The sequence below is a fragment of the Gobius niger genome, assembly GCF_951799975.1.
Source record: "Gobius niger genome assembly, contig: SCAFFOLD_66, whole genome shotgun sequence".
Classification (NCBI taxonomy): Eukaryota; Metazoa; Chordata; class Actinopteri; order Gobiiformes; family Gobiidae; genus Gobius; species Gobius niger.
The window spans coordinates 129,245-147,343 of NW_027639167.1; positions in this window are offsets into that span (position 1 = coordinate 129,245).

An 18,099-nucleotide genomic window follows, 5' to 3' on the forward strand; every position below is an offset into this window, starting at 1 on the left:
TGAGTCGCGGGCCAAACACGGCGATGTCAAGCATGAAAAACACATAGAACTGCAAATTATAAAGCTACTTTATTTTATTTACTTTTAATGTTTTCGATCGCCTACATTTGCATTTGATTCTATCCATGAAAATAACATGCCTAGTTTTAGTAGAACAAAGTCAACCATTGTGGCAATTTAGTGCAAAAAAAAACCACCGGCATCTACATCACCTACAGTAACTTTACCTCATTCGTTCACTCAAAGAAAATGCCTCATTAGATTATTTTGAAAAAGTGTCAGTTCAGCATCAATTCTTTTATAAGTCAATTTTTAACATATACTGATGTTGATGTAACAACCTTTGCAATAAATGTTGGAAAACTGTGAAAGTTGATGCTAAAACGCTCTGTAATTGATAAATAACAAGACACCACAACAGTGTTTCCTTAACTCTGTGAAAGGAGTGAAACAGCGCCCCCAATTTGACGCTGGTGGTTAAAAAAGTGTACTGCATCCATATTTACCATTGAGAATGAATGGGAGAGAGTTAGTATTAACCACACACAGCGCAAAAGTTGGTCTCTCTCTGGCGGGCCAACAGAATTGTTTCGGCCCCACTTTGGGCACCCCTGTTCTAGACGGTCTTGCGGTGGCTTATGGGATTTCACGTAAAACCTAACCGCTAGTGAGGAACCTCCAGAGGTCCCTATGCTAAAGGAGGAAGCACAGGCTCCTTTCCCAAACTCCTTCCTCACTGACAGCTCTTTTCGGACGCTTCTGATCATGGCAGACGCTGACGCACATCGAGTAAACCGGACCTCTAAGTCTAAGCAGAGAAACTCAGAGTCTGGGGGAGGAGGCAGCTACTTTTAAACTGTTACATCTAAACTCAATTGTCATCGAGAGTGTGCGTCATTTTAATGAGTCAGCCTCGGGTGATTTTGATGCTTTGCAGTTGGACATTGGGAACTGGATGCCCAACTTCCCGCCCACCTTACAACGCGCCCCGCCCACCGTGAAGGGCGGAGCCAACGAGAACGTCTTTCTGCAAACACTCCCTGACGTCAACGCCACCGTGAACATCCTGGCCATTCTCTGGCTCCTCAGCAAACAGTCCACAGACTTTGTATATGACTTTTACTTTTACCATGTGAGCTACTGTTGCTGTTGTGTGATTGGTTTCATGACTTTTGCTGTTCTCTCAGGTTCCTCTCGGTCGGTACCCAGAAGAACTGTTCTGTGAGGAGGTTCCCCGTGACCTGATCAAGAAGTTTCAAGAAGAACTGAAAGAGTTGGGTGCAGCTATTGGCAAACGGAACACAAATCTGGACCTGCCGTACACGTATCTGGATCCAGAGTTGATGGAGAACAGTGTGGGAATTTAAAGCTTTTACTTTTATCTTTTTTTTGCCCTGATTTCTGGTGGAGGGCAGAGTTTGTTTGTTTGTTTATTAAGATCCCCATTAGCCATTGCCCTTGACAATGGCTAGTCTTCCTGGGGTCCAGATTATAAAATCACATTTTCATACAATGATCACAGATCACAACAGCATAAAAATATAAATACACAATTACAACATATTACATTTGTTGCAGTGTGACAACAGAGTCTTTTTAAAAATGTTTATGTCTGCGATGTTAGAAATGTCTTTAGGCAGAGAGTTCCAGGATTTCATCCCTCTGAACATAACAGCCTTCTGTCCAGTCTGGGTTTTACATGATGGAAGAGTAAAATGACCGTTTACTGCGTGTCTTGTGTTAAACTTATGTATAGAACAGCTGAATACAAGTACATCATACAAAACCTTAGGGAGTTTTAACACAAGAATCTTTTTAAAGAAGCAAAGAAGGGCAAAGTGCAGTCTATTCTTCACCAATGTCCAGCCTAAAGTTTGGTGCAACCTTTGAATATTTGTATATTTTGAGCACCGTAGCGCGAGACGTGCTGCCTTATTTTGCACTAACTGTAGCTTCTCAATATCTCTTTCGGAGGCACTGGACCAAACCATTGGGCAGTAATGTAAATGGGACAGAACAATGGTCTTGATCACTAGTGTAAGAACATTTTGGCTTAAATAATTTGAGCATCTTCTGATAACCGCCAATTCTCTTCCCATGACAGCAACAGTACGATCAATATGCTTGGACCACTTCAGTCTGCTGTCCATAATAACTCCGAGAAGTTTGGTTTCTTCTACTTGAGTGATCACTGTGCCATCGACTGATAGTTCTAATTGTGGTGTTTCCTTTAGTTTCCAACTAGATCCCAGTATAATGCTTTTTGTTTTGGATGTGTTCAACACTAGTTTGTTTGCATGAGCCCACCTTGCGACAGACTTTAGATCGCTGTCTAAGGAGCTGGACAGAACATCAGCTGATGAAGCAGGCAGGTATATCGTGGTATCATCTGCATACATCACAGCTTTAGCATGATCCAACACCAATGGCAGGTCGTTAGTGAAGATTGAAAAAAGTAAAGGCCCTAAACAGCTGCCCTGAGGTACACCACATTGCAATCGCTTTGAGAAAGAGAAACTACCATTGTAAAAAACACATTGTTTACGATGTGAAAGATAGCTGGAAAACCACCCAATAGCATGTAATGAAAACCCATAATACTTTAGTTTTTCTAGTAGCAACTCATGATCTAATAAATCAAAAGCTGAACTAAAATCTAATAAAACAGCTCCAACCAAATTGTTGTTGTCAATGGAGTGAAAGCAGTCATCTACCATCTGTGTCAGGGCAGTTGCGGTTGAGTGGCCCACACGATATGCATGTTGAAATTGTGTAAATAACTTATTATCCGTAAAGAATTGTTTTACTTGTTCAGTAACAATCCTTTCAAGAATTTTACTTAATATTGATAGCAGGCTAATTGGTCTGCAGTTTGACCCACTCAAACTTTGCGTGGTATTTTTCGGAATTGGGATCACTTTAGCAGTTTTCCATGAAACCGGGAAAATGCTTTTATTTATACTTGTATTGAAAATCTGGCAAGCAGGTCCAGCTATGTAATTGCCCACTATTTTCAGGAGTTTTCCATCTAAATCATCAATACCTCCCGGCTTGGTTATATCTATAGAGTTTAAATGCATTGTCACTTGCTTCGTGTTAATTTTTTTGAATTCAAAATTTATATCGGTTTTATCTGTAACAATTTGGCTGATCTCATGAGTTTTTCTTACAGAGTTATAAATTGATATATTTAACCGGAGTTTGTCCACCTTATCAATAAATACATTATTAAAGTAATTTGCTATTTCACTAGGTTTAGTCAAAAATGTATTTTCTGTTTCAACAAAAGCAGGTGTTCGACTGGACTGTTTTCCCAACATATTGTTAATAGTTGCCCACAAGTTCTTCCCATCCTTTAAATTTTCCCTTATATTCTGTTGGAAATGTTCCTTTTTCTTTTTCCTGTTCATACTGGTCACTCTATTTCGTAGTTTACAGTATGTTTCCCAGTCCTCTTTCAGACCTGTTCTATTTGCTGTTTGTTTAGCTGTATCTCTGTCTTTCATATGGCTGCGCAGTTCTGCATCTATCCAAGATGCTCTTTTCTTTCTCACTGTACATTTTATTATAGGAGCATGTTTGTTAATTATTGGATATAATAGATTTTCAAAAACTTGTAGTGCCTGGTCTGGGTGATCTTCCTTATACACATCAGCCCAACATATGTTTTCAATCTCATTACAGTATGTTCTCTGACAAAAAAATTTATAAGATCTTTTATAGACAACAGTGGGTTTACCTTTTGGCACTTTTGTTTTCCTATTTATAGCCACCATATGATGGTCACTGAAACCAACAGAGACAGATAATCCTTTTGTGCACATGTCCTTTACATTAGTAAAAATAAGATCTATACAGGTAGATGTTCTTTTACCACAGCTGTTGTAATGTATTCTAGTTGGTTTGTCAACAACTTGTTCTAGGTTTCCTGCATCAGTGACATTTAAAAGTTGCTTCTTTAGGTGACAATCTGCTGACATCCAGTTTATATTAAAATCACCCAATAGGTAGATTTCATTTCCCAAATCACAGACATAGTCAACCATATGACACAATTCACTGAAGTAAGTAGCACTTGCACTTGGTGGTCTATAGCAGCATCCTACCAGCACTGGTTTAACATGTGGAAGGTGCACTTGCAACCAGAGAGCCTCCACACTGTCATGCATAAGATCTTTTCTCAATTTTACTGGTATATGATTCTGGATGTATATGGCAACCCCACCTCCGTGCTTATTTCGATCTTCCCGAAAGATATTATAGCCCTGAACCAAGACTGCATTATCAGAGAAAGATGAATCAAGATGTGTTTCTGTCAATGCTAAGATATGAAAATTATTGTTTTCTAAAATCTCAGATAATTTGGCAAGTTTATTTCTCACACTGCAAACGTTTAAGTGTGCAAGTTTTAACCCTTTTTTGGGCAATTGTACATGCATCACTTTTACCCAAAAACATCATCGTGGGCAATTAAACACAACTTATTGTTTAGATTTCACTTGGATTACATTTTAGCTTCTGAAGATGGATACGTAATCAGTTTATCATAACGAAGGAAGGCTATTTCGCCTCTTTCTCTGGCTGCCTTCATTGCTGGTATGAGTTCTTTACGTTTTTGGCGCACAGATTCCGGATAGTCTTCATTTAAAAATATCTTCGTGCCCTTTAAGCATTTTGCTTTGTCCATGACCTGTTGTTTGTCCTTATGGCTTTGGAACCTCACCATAATTGGTCTTGGCCTGGTAGATGTATTCTTGAACTTCCCAATTCTGTGCACTTTGTCCACGATCATCTTGTTGTAGTCTAGTTTTAACTTGTCTTGAAAAACCTGCTTCACCTTTTCTTCTGAATCTTGCCACTTCTCCTGAGGTATCTCTGGGATACCATCAATGAGAATGTTGTTTTGTTTGCATTGTGTTTCCAGATTATCAGCTTTTGAATCTAAAGCTAGCATTGACTCTGCTAATTTATGAATGTCATCTGTATTAGAATTGCATCCATTATTTAATTCCTTTTGTGCAGCCTTTAGGTCATCCACCTCCTTTTGGGTGTACTGTAAGCTTGTCTTTAAATCCTGAAGATCTTTCATCAGGTCATCCACTCTCTTGGTGTTAGTGCTCATAATAATTTCTGTGAAGTTTCTGTAACTCTGCTCTTGTTGTTGCAGTAGCTCTTTAAAATGAACTCGTTCTTGTTCTAACAGCTCTCGTACCTGCAAGGCGGAGATGTAGTCCTCACCATTGTTGGCAGTTGCCCTCGGCATGGTGACTTAGATCCAGTCACCACAGCAATGAGGGAAGTTGCAGATAGCCACACAATCAAAGAGTGCTTCACAACAACACGGGCAGGGGATGTAGCAGTAGCACCACAGGGATGGAGGTTTCAGAACAGAACACCACCTCTTGTCCAGAGTGCTGATACTGGCTTTGTGCTTGACCAGTGCTGTCGAATGTGTCGTGTTTCTTACAGCATGAATTCCAAACTAATCAAATGACGTCTGGTAGATATTGGGAGGAAAAATCTTTCAAAATAAACTGAACTGTAATGAAAGACTTGTGTTGTCTTGCGTGATGTGGATAATGGTGTGATTGTTTTCAGAGTGAAACACAATAAAGTATTCAGTGTCACTCATGGCGTCTGACCTGCAGTTGAACTCTGAGGAGTCAGTTCAAAGTAACAGTGGGGGATCAGCATTCTTCTTCTCTTCCAAAAACCTTTTTCTCATTTGGACTGAAGACATGATTATTTTTTTTCCCATCATTTAATGTCTGGGTTATTTTTGTAATGAGTTATTTCCTTTTGTTAGAGCCAAGTAAAAAATGGACAAAAAAAAAGACAACACAGAATGGTTGATTTTTTGTATAAAAAGTGAGTTTGGGCAGAAATTGGATTTACATTTATTCTAAAACACCCTTGGGTCAACGATCAGTAACAGCTTTGATTTAGATCGTTTTTTTTAGTTTGTTTGTAAAGTTGAGTTTTCACATTTTCTCCCTAGTGTCTTTTCTGCCCCATCGACTCCCGTTATAAACTCACCTTTTCCTCGCTCTACATCACACTTTGAATCTGCAGCTTTAGTTTTAGTTTTTGGAGAGTTTCTGCCGGGATTTGTTTGCAGGATGTCAGAATAGCCTCCCAGAGCTGCTGTTTGGATGTGAACTGCCTCCCACCCTCATAGACGTTTTGCTTGAGGCTCCAAAGGTTCTCAATAAGGTTGAGTTCAGGGGACGATGGGGTCCACATCATGAGTTTCTCTCCTTTTATGCCCATAGTGTGGACATTAAACTGAATATAAAAAACATCCTTGTCATTAAGCACAAGGATCAGAACTGCTCTCTTCACCTATTCTATTCTTAAACAAAGCCTCCTCATCCAGCTCCCCTAACCCTAAGAACCAGCCCCACTGCTGCCTCCTCATCCAGCTCCTCTAACCCTAAGAGCCAGCCCCACTGCTGCCTCCTCATCCAGCTCCTCTAACCCTAAGAGCCAGCCCCACTGCTGCCTCCTCATCCAGCTCCTCTAACCCTAAGAGCCAGCCCCACTGCTGCCTCCTCATCCAGCTCCTCTAACCCTAAGAGCCAGCCCCACTGCTGCCTCCTCATCCAGCTCCTCTAACCCTAAGAGCCAGCCCCACTGCTGCCTCCTCATCCAGCTCCACAAACCCTAAGAACCAGCCCCACTGCTGCCTCCTCATCCAGCTCCTCTAACCTTAAGAGCCAGCCCCACTGCTGCCTCCTCATCCAGCTCCACTAACCCTAAGAGCCAGCCCCACTGCTGCCTCCTCATCCAGCTCCCCTAACCCTAAGAACCAGCCCCACTGCTGCCTCCTCATCCAGCTCCTCTGGGTTCAGGACCACGGACAGTTCCCAGGTGCAAACGGGGAAATTAACTTTTAATCCAGACTAAAAGCAGCCAGGGCTGTAGAGGGACACCTGCTGCCATCTGGTGTTCACTCTGGGTTGATGCAGCCATGTCATGTCCGGAGTTGGTTGGATGAGACTTTATCCACACAAGAAGCAGAGTCGAGGCAAATTAATCAGCGGGGAGACGGTCAAACAGTGTCCAGGGTGGGAGGGTGAAGAATGTTCTACAACTACTCGAGAAACAGATTTGAAATACAAAAAAACAAAAACAAAATCACAATTAAATGTCAATTTACATGAAAGATGTTTTTCCCGTCAGTTTAAAGACTTTTAAAGTAAACATTACTCGAATTAAGGTAAAATCTTAACTTGAATCATTCTAACTCTTGTAGATAAAACAGTGGGGATGGTGAAAGACGAGGGTTAACTAGAGCAGTGTTTTTCAACCACTAGTGCGCCGTGAGATATTGTCTGGTGTGCCTTGGAAAATTATCCAATTTCACCTAGTTTAAAAGAAAAAAAGAAATTCATTATTATCCGCAAATAATGTACCGTTTTCGAGTGTCTGTACTGTCTAGAGTAGAGTAACCAGTAATAAGTACTCCATATTAGGTCGCTAATTTCTTTGGGACAAGAGAATTAGTGATGCGTGGATGCGGCAGGTGGCGGTGACTGTGGCATTGTGGGTAGTGAGACTATACGCTGTTCCTATTCAAGACACTTTGATATGAACGACATTTTCTCCCTAGTTAGTGTTTTTTTCTGCCCCATCGACTCCCGTTATAAACTCACCTTTTCCTCGCTCTGCATCACACTTTGAATCTGCAGCATTAGCAGGTCATATTTACGGAAATCAAAACTTACTTCGATCAAAAACAAGTCATCTTAGGTCAAGTGACATTTTAGCACAGGACCCTGATTTGAGCAGCATCAAAATTATTGCATTCATTAAACTAGAGTTTTTGGAGAGTTTCTGCTGGGATTTGTTTGCAGGATGTCAGAATAGCCTCCCAGAGCTGCTGTTTGGATGTGAACTGCCTCCCACCCTCATAGAAGTTTTGCTTGAGGCTCCAAAGGTTCTCAATAAGGTTGAGGTCAGGGGAGGAGGGGGTCCACATCATGAGTATCTCTCCTGTTATGCCAATAGTGTGGACATTAAACTGAATATAAAAAACATCCTCGTCATTAAGCACAAGGATCAGAACTGCTCTCTTCAGCTATTCTATTCTTAAACAAAGCCTCCTCATCCAGCTCCTCTAACCCTAAGAGCCATCCCCACTGCTGCCTCCTCATCCAGCTCCTCTAACCCTAAGAACCAGCCCCACTGCTGCCTCCTCATCCAGCTCCTCTAACCCTAAGAGCCAGCCCCACTGCTGCCTCCTCATCCAGCTCCTCTAACCCTAAGAGCCAGCCCCACTGCTGCCTCCTCATCCAGCTCCTCTAACCCTAAGAACCAGCCCCACTGCTGCCTCCTCATCCAGCTCCTCTAACCCTAAGAGCCAGCCCCACTGCTGCCTCCTCATCCAGCTCCTCTAACCCTAAGAGCCAGCCCCACTGCTGCCTCCTCATCCAGCTCCTCTGGGTTCAGGACCATGGACAGTTCCCAGGTGCAAACGGGGAAAATAACTTTTAATCCAGACTAAAAGCAACCAGGGCTGTAGAGGGACACCTGCTGCCATCTGGTGTTCACTCTGGGTTGATGCAGCCATGTCATGTCCGGAGTTGGTTGGATGAGACTTTATCCACACAAGAAGCAGAGTCGAGGCAAATTAATCAGCAGGGAGAGGGTTAAACAGTGTCCAGGGTGGGAGAGGGTTAAACAGTGTCCAGGGTGGGAGAGGGTCAAACAGTGTCCAGGGGGGGAGAGGGTTAAACAGTGTCCAGGGTGGGAGAGGGTTAAACAGTGTCCAGGGTGGGAGAGGGTTAAACAGTGTCCAGGGGGGGAGAGGGTCCAACTTCAATCATCAGCTCCAGGTTCTCTGGGCTCCACCAGGACGCCAGTCGAGGCACCGCTCTCCTGTGAACAGAATCATCACGGGTCAATGTGAGCCTGATGATTACGGTCCATCTTCTGGAAAAAAGTTGTGAAAATAGCAACAGAACTGAGACGAAAACAATGAAGAAAATGTGACAAAAAAGTGACGAAAAATGTACGAAAAATTACATAAATGTCAAAAAAAAATCATGTAAAAAAATTTGACGAAAAAATGACATAAAATGATGAAAAAGTGCCAAAAATGACCAAAAAGTGACAATAAATTGACAGAAAAATGACACAAAAAAAAGACAAAAATGTCACAAAAAATAGCGAAAATTGACAAAAATGTGATAAAATGACATAAAAAATGACGATAAAATTATAAAAGTGACAAAACATTTACAAAAAAGTTACAGAAATGAGTTGAAACCCCCAAAAAATGATGGAAAAAAAATCTGACGACGTGAGGAAAAAGATCCATTTAGATGAGTTTTGTAGATCTTAGCTTTCAAAGCAGGCGTTACACTGGCCTACAGGATTTGGGTAAAGCTGAACTGGAGAAAATGCTCAGTTCAGGCGGGAGTTAAGAGGTTAAAAACATGCCTGACGTGTTGCCTTGGCACATTCTCGTATTTCTGAGTAATCTGTAAAAACTCTGATGGCGGCCATTTTAGGGATAGGTTTGCCTGAGTCCTCCTAGGAACGCCCCCACCTCCTGGACACGCCTCCGAGCCGAGTAACCAACCACTGCTCCTCAGCAGAACCCCCTCCCCACTGATGCCACAGACAGCGTGTGGAGGGGGCGTGTCTAAAGGCTCAGAGGTTCTTAAAGAGACAGAGGCCTATTTCAAGACATTCACTACAGCCATTTTGAGAGAGACATTTTATACAAGGCAGTTATTCTAATTTACTGCATTTACAGACCAACAGAAGGTTTGTCATCATTGTAGTGAGATATAGACTGGTGCTATGGGACTGACAAAAGCAGAATACCCCCTCTTTAAAGAACAACTAACCCCAAAATCAACTTTTTTGTCTTGCTAAGTTGTATAAATTGGTATCTTATAGTGTTGTCTACATGTATCTGTCACTATTTCAACAATTTAGTGCATATTTGTTGAAATCCTGTCTTTGTGTCCAAAACCGTCTGTGTGGCGCCATCTGCACCTTATCGAGTGCATTACATGCTTTACTGTTGGTCTCCTTTGTGATTAGCTCTGAGCGGGGCGCTTACGTCAGCAGGAGGGCGCCGACGTCAGCAGCCTCTCTACTGTGGAGTATAAAAGCAGCCCACTCCGCACACGCCCCCGTAGCGAGTTGGAGTTTGGAATAGCGAGTGTCTTTATATCGATTTTCAGGTTTGCGATTTATTAGCGTAGCTTTTAGTTAGATTTATTACATAGCTTTTAGTTAGATTTATTACATAGCTTTTAGTTAGATTTATTAGCTTGTCGTAGTTTAGATAGTTATTAGATTTAGTTGTAGTTTAGTCTTAGTGAGAGATTAGTAGCATTTAGCATAAGAATTACCTAGGTTAGCTGTATTTAGTGTTCTGTATTGTGTAATATTAGGTGTAGTGTTGTAGTCTTGTTTGTTAGGATGGGGAGAAAGTGTAGTGTTGTAGGTTGTCATAGTTCTGTAGGTTTACATTACTTTCCTCAGGACTTAGAAATTAGGCGCCAGTGGCTGCGCGCAATTGGCCTGGGGGAAAACTGCGAACTCCCGCCTCATGCTGGAGTTTGCAACCAACATTTTACTTGCGATTCCTTCGCCAACTCCTTGGAGTTTGAGCTGGGCTACAGTAAGGTTCTTCGTTTGAAGAATGAGGCAGTCCCCACCCTTGCTCTTCCACGACTGAGCCCACCGACACTGCTGCCCCGCCAGCAGAATGATTTCAGGCGCCAATCTGAGGTGAGTGAGAATAACAACAACCTAAAACTGCTACTAATGTCATGTAAGTAGAATTTCGATAGTGCACGTTGAAATAGATTGTAGTAGTGTCTCAAACAATGCGGGATCTGGCGTGTAAATAAACTATGCACTGGGTGAGGCTTGTGGCTGCGTGTGCTCCAAGCGGTGCGCCCCGCACTCGTTCACTTGACTTGGGCAGAGGAACAGCAGTCTGCATCCATCAGCTGCCTGGCAACTCTCTAACCGCGCTCAAACAGAGAGCTATGAACCGCATGAGACGGTGAGCTGACAGTTACACCGCTGTATATTATGACATGTGAACTTTTATAGCCTTTTGTAGCTAGCGGGAGTGGCTAATGCATCAGTCTGCACAACAAAGTTACGCTGAGACCGCGCGTAATTGTGCTTGAGACTGAGCACCAAACTAGTCTACATTTTCGCGATGACAGTAGCTTTCATATTCGACAACAGCTGCGCAAAACGTGAGTGCCTCTACAAGCTAACCTATAAAGCTAACGGATAGCTATCATTTAATGTGTGGCTAAACTGACCGGGCAGGTGCCCGTGGCTCCGCGCGCGCTCGTGTGATATGTGATCGTGGTCAGTGAAGGGCGAGAGGGCTGACCACTCCAGGTGGACCGTATGGTTATTGGGTGCTCAGGTGCTGGGATCCATATGTTGGCTTACGTTCACTAATCTGCATTAGACAACAATTAAATGCACTAAGGAAATGTAACACATTACCCTTCTTCTGTAGTGTACATTTTAAAAATAATATGTATTTTTACGTTTTCAGCCAGTGACCAGAGAATTTGGCTGCCAGACTGATCCAGTCATTGTAAGGCATGCAAGTGTCCAGGCCAATGTGAAGCCGAGCAGGCGAAGCAAAGGTGATATCTCTTTTTATTGTTTATACAGTCATTTTATTTCTAAAAACACTCTGTTTTGTGTAAATGATAATTACGGCCATTTTTAACATGTTTGTTTATTTTGTTTGTGTTTTGTACAGCTACTCAAGCCCGGACCGCTTACACAAGCGTCGGTTGTGGTACTGAGGACCTGATGGAAATCCCTCTTCCTGACAGTCCCAGAGCAGCCTCTACACCTTTAAAAAGGAGAAGGTGTGAGGTGTCAGCGTCTGACCCCAGCTTCCACATAGATGACAGTGCCAGCACTGTGAACTGTTCAAGGTACAAAGGAATTCTAGCTTTTTAATAGAAAAAATATATACAGCGTCCTGTTTTTTTGAGGGATGAAATATCCTTTATTTTATATAGCATTCCCACTGAAGTCCCTCCACACAAGGACAAAGAACATATTGTTCTTGAGGACCAACTGCTGGAGCTGTTCAGGCGATGTCCTGTCTGCACTGGTCGCTGTGCTGTGGACACCATCACCATCGGCACACTGCTTCGGGTCACTCAACAGTGTCCTCGCTGTGAGTTCTCCAGTCAGTGGTCCAGTCAGCCCATGGTGAACAACATCCCAGCTGGAAACCTACAGCTCTGTGCTGCTGTGCTGTTCACCGGCTCATCGTTTAGCCAGATTTCAAAGGTACTGCACAAATTATTTTGTTTGGATTTTGTTTCCATCTATTATCAGTTGATAACCTATTTTTTCCTTTTATAGTTCTTGGGGGCCTTCAATATTCAGGGACTGTCAGAGCAGTGCTTCTACAGGCATCAGGCAAAGCTCCTCATCCCTACGGTCAACTGGCAGTGGAAGCTGGAGCAGGAGGACCTCATCAGGGAGGCTCTTGAAAGCGGCTCTGTGTCACTGGGTGGGGACATGCGGGCAGATTCACCTGGTAAATACATTTCATTAACATTTATCAGAAGTATTAATTAAAAGTAAGCTAACGTACAACTTGCATTCGTGTAGGACATTCGGCCAAATATGGCAGTTATACGATGATGAATCTCAGTAATAACAAAGTCATTGACATCCAACTAGTCCAGGTAATGGAATTCAAGGAATGTTTCAATATGGAATTTGGGATCACTCTGTGCATTTCAGCACCTAATTTATTTTTTGTCTTATTAGAGCAATGAGGTTGGAAACAGCGTGCGCATGGAGAAGGAGGGGTTTGTGCGGAGTCTGACCATGCTGGAAGAGAGGGGTGTCAATGTGGAGGCCATTGTGACGGACCGACACACCGGCGTTCAGAAGTTTTTAAGGGAGGAAAAGAAGGAAATCAGGCACTACTTTGACCCATGGCACATGGGAAAGGGTATGCATTTGGGCAATGCTGTGTAATATTATGGTTATTCTGCATTTAGTAAATATGTATTTTAAACTCTAGGAATTGGGAAAAAAATTGATGAGCTCGCAAAGAGAAAGAGCACCCAGGACGCTGGCCAGTGGAGAAAAAGCGTGGTAAATCATCTCTATTGGGCAGCTTCGACTTCCACCTCGGGACAAGAGGCTGTCGCTAAGTGGACGTCTGTGGCCAACCACATGCAGAATGTGCACACGCACGACAATGCCCTGTTCCCTCGGTGCCTACACGGGCCTCTGGTTGGGGAAGGGTCAAGAGTGTGGCTCAAACCAAGTAAGTTTTGCATTTGTTATCAGTAATACTGGCCCTCTACTCATTGTATTTTATGTACATTTCAAAAATGTAAGGTTGGCATTGTCATTCGAAACAAAAATTGCTTTACAATTATGTCATGGTAATTTACTCTGTAGGCACAGCAGCATGTGAGAGGCTCAGTGACATTGTGTTGGCTCCACGCTTTGTGAAGGATGTGGAGAAAATCAGCCCGGTGTACCACACGTCAACCCTTGAGGCCTTCCACAGCCTGATAATTAGGTTCTCCCCCAAAAGTGCAGGCTTCTCCTTCAGAGGAATGTTAGCAAGGTAATGCATTACATTATACATATATATATATAATACATTTAAAAAAAAAAAATGTTGTGTGAATCTGTACCTAAAAATGTTGTAGGTTGCAAATTGCTGCCCTGCACTACAATGAAAATGCTACAAGGTCACATGCTACAACACTTGAAGGTGTACTGCGGTATGCGATAGTGTACCCAAAGTACAAACGTGGCGACTACACCGTGCAAGCCTTGAAGACCAGAGCTACCTCAGGTATGTCACATTAAAAACAACACAACCAATGCTTTTACAAAGACAAATGTTTTGTGCTTTGTTTACAGTCTACATTGACCAACTAATGGCCCTGCTGTTTGAAAGTGTGGTTGAGGATCCTCTCCCATACCAGGAGCACACAGACAAAGTACCTGTGCCTGAACCACTCTGTGCCCAGTATGAGAGGCCAGACAAGCAGGAGGCTGTGAGCAGGCACAGGTCCAGATTTTTCAAGAGGACATAAGGTGAGCATGTTAAGTTTTGGCTTGATTATTTTGTGTGGCAAATATAATACGTAGATTACATAGCTAGTTTATAATGCTAGACTATAGTGCTAGTTTAGCAAATGTAGAATAAATAAGGATTAAACAACAAGAAGCTGTGTATTACACAGGTTTAATGCACAACGCAGAGTCAGTTTTTTCAGATGATTTATCTAAAGCGACTTCCACAACAATAGTAGCTTAATTTTTAATCATTACTGTGGAAATTGCTGCAGTAGAGTGATATAGAAGATGATTTTCAGACAAACTGCGATTACAGGGAAATAATGCACCAGTTATCATTAGAATTCTCAGATGATTATGGATTGACTGTGGAATATGCATTATTATATTTTCAGACTGGCCTGGCAGTATGGAACAAAATCTTTTCAGAATGCAGACTGTGTTGCCTGAGAGCAGTGGCTAACCATGAACCAAAGTCCAGTGGATGAAAAAAGCCCGTGTATGAGTGGTTTTCTGGATTTTCCAGCTTGAGGTGTGTGCAAGACAGGACTGGCCACTCATTTGAACTGTCATAAGTACCTGTAGGTGAGCACATCACAATATTGCTCAACTCGCATTAAAATTCTAACAAATGTAGCATAGGAGTATTGTATTTTACACCAGTAAGTGGGAGAATCGTTTTTAGTGTTGACCAATAAATGCATTTGTTGACACCTATCATTTTGTTTATATTACTATTTCCCCAAGTGGTTTATATTTCTTCTCATTGAAAACAGTTTTTTGCCTTATTGAGGACTATATTTTAAATGTAAATTAGAATGATGCTAACACATCTTGCACGCAAAAATGTATGCTGAGTTGTAACAGACTTTTCTTGTCCATGCAGAGTCAGAGGTGGAGAAAGAGGTGGAGAAAATGCATGCAAACCATTCTTCATGTCCACTGTATGTATCGGATCACACGGTGATGCATTTGATCAGTATATTGATGACAGACTTCCCATTTAAAGTAATTTATGTCTTTGTGTGTGTTTTTTTTTTAGAGCATTTCAATTCACATTTTCAGACGACCTCTCTATCGGGCAAAGAAAGAATGTTTCTGGAAATGGAGGCACATTGGACAAGGACAGTCGCCAACCACATATAGAACGATGGGAGTAAACATTGCAATATGAAGAATTCTATAAGCTGACATGCCACTGGACAACATAGTAGATGAAATCAATATTCCATGCAAGATTTAATTGTAGACACTGATCAGCAATCCAAGAACAAAATGAAGCCTTTAGCTGTTTCTGTCAGATATTTCACAGGATGGTTTGGTGAGGTAGAACCAGCACCACTTTGTCTCTAGAAGCTGAAAACTTAATGGTGCATGTGTAATTATTTTAGTTGGTATTGCTGGGTTGCAGGTTCTAAAATGTGATGTCACACTCCCCAGTGGGGAGGCAGGAGCCAGTTTTTCATATTAACTGCATTACACTTTCACAAGTTGCAGCCAAAAAAATAAATGTATGAATTACAAAAATGATCACTAATTTCAGTCACTGGGTCCATTATCTTTCTTATACAAGACCAAACATTTCCTCAAAAATGAAATAATTGTACCTCTATATAACATTATAGGCCTTTAGAACACTAACCTGCAACCCAACAACTGTATAGCCATAAGAATCAACTTTGTCTCCCGTGCATTGAGAAGACCTGCATGTATGCATGCATGCAGCATACTGTACATGAGCTACTGCTACTTGGTTAATTTAAGCCATCCTGTAGCTCAACTGTGGATGCAAGAATTCAGCTTTACTGCTATGTTTTTAATGCCTTTTCCCCTCAAAACTGTAATTATATCAATCTAAAAGGCGTATCAAAGTTTGATGAATGATCGAGCCACATTTAAAAATTCAGTTCAGTGTGTTCTAGTTCTGATTTTATAAATTAAGTATTAAACAGTCAAGTTCGATATTGTATGGCAAGTATTAATTTAAATTGTATTTGTTCAATTTGTTTATTGCACACATCTAGGTAGACTAAGTGAATAGAGTACCACATGCAGCTTGATCCTCAAATGAAATATAAACAGGCATTATTGATTGATTGATATTGTCGTAGTAAGATTAACAAAAGAAAAATTGCATTGGGTAATTGCAATGTTGTAAAAGCCAGGAAGTACAAAATTAAGTAAGAAAACTTACCAAAAAAATAAGATCTATCCTTTTCACTATTTCAACTAAATAAGCATACATGTAAAGACTTTATTATAGCCTTTACTCATCATTTAGTGGTAGTTCAGTGCGTGTGTTACATTGGTTAAACCTGTAAATCACTAAATGTAGTAATAATAGAAATGACTTTGTGGACACAAGAGCCTAATGTTACAGACCCTTAGTTAAGCCTTTAGATAAACATGGATGATTTATCTGCTTTATCTTCAATGACCAACCGAAAACTATTTCTAGGACAGTGTTCTTGCACAATATTTTTTTTTTTATGTGACATGTTTTGTGCACTTTGCTGTGAGAGAAATAAAATAAAGCTTTGTAATACATATAATCAAGTCTCTATACCTCACACATTCTCTGCTTGGGACACTGAGATACATCTGCAATGCTTATGTAGACCACAGTGAAAAGTCTACATCTAAAATAGATCGGTAGATTCTGAAAGCAGCCAGGACAGTTACGTTTGGTCCCTTAGCTGCGATGCTAACATCGATCTTGCTCAATGCTAAGCCGTTAGCTTTGTAAATGACAGCGGAATCACTAATAAAATAACCCCGCGCCTCAGAGCAGTCTCGGGTACAAGGCCACTGTCTGCCACGATGCCTGTCCTGTGTAAAGAGAGCTGTAGAGCTGTCTCACCATGTTGCTAAATAAGTTAGCTCGCTGTGCTCGAACTTTGTTTACGAGGAGCGTTGCGAGTGCATCATTAGTCAAATGACTCAGGCCTGTCAATCAGACCCCGAAACCCCTCCCGCGTGCCCCTTAGTCCTCCAGGCAACGCCCCTTTTCTGTTGAGATTTTCAAATCTGACACTCTCAGGCTGAGCCTCTGGAAGGGGGGGTTAGATACCCTTTAAACACATTCAAACTCTTAACCCCGACCTGAACCGAGGACATTTTCTCCAGTTTAACCCAAACCTAAAAGCGTCAAAATAATAAGGATGAAGATGAAAAAAAGTAATAAAAGTGTGCTAGAAAAGCAACAATAACACAACAAAGAAGTGACAAAACCTCAGCGACCACACGACAAACTTACAATCAGCTTTGTGGGCCTTAGCTTTCAAATTAGGTATTACACAATACACGCGCCTATAGCTCTCCAGTCAAGATTGTCGATTTGGATAAAGCCGAACTGGAGAAAATGAGCTAGGTTTAGACGGGGTTAAGCATTGTAATTGTTTGAAGCAAACCAACTTCGTAACTGGTCTTGAGCAACACATGACAAATAACCAATAACAGCTTAAAACAGCCGACAGCCACTCAACCTTTGCAGACGCTTGTGTCTGGAGGCCGGCAGAGTTTAGCATTAGCAGAGTTTAGCATTAGCAGAGTTTAGCATTAGCAGAGTTTAGCATCAGCAGAGTTTAGCATCAGCGGAGTTTAGCATCAGCAGAGTTTAGCATTAGCAGAGTTTAGCATTAGTGGCTAACACAGAGTTTAGCATCAGCAGAGTTTAGCATCAGCAGAGTTTAGCATCAGCAGAGTTTAGCATTAGCAGAGTTTAGCATTAGCAGAGTTTAGCATCAGCAGAGTTTAGCATTAGCAGAGTTTAGCATCAGCAGAGTTTAGCATCAGCAGAGTTTAGCATCAGCAGAGTTTAGCATCAGCAGAGTTTAGCATCAGCAGAGTTTAGCATTAGCAGAGTTTAGCATTAGCAGAGTTTAGCATCAGCGGAGTTTAGCATTAGCAGAGATAAGGACTAGCAGAGTTAAGTGATGGCGGTCGGCAGAGTTTAGTATTAGTGGCTAACACAGAGTATAGCATTAGCAGTTAACACGGTCAGAGGTTAGCATTAGTGGCTAACAC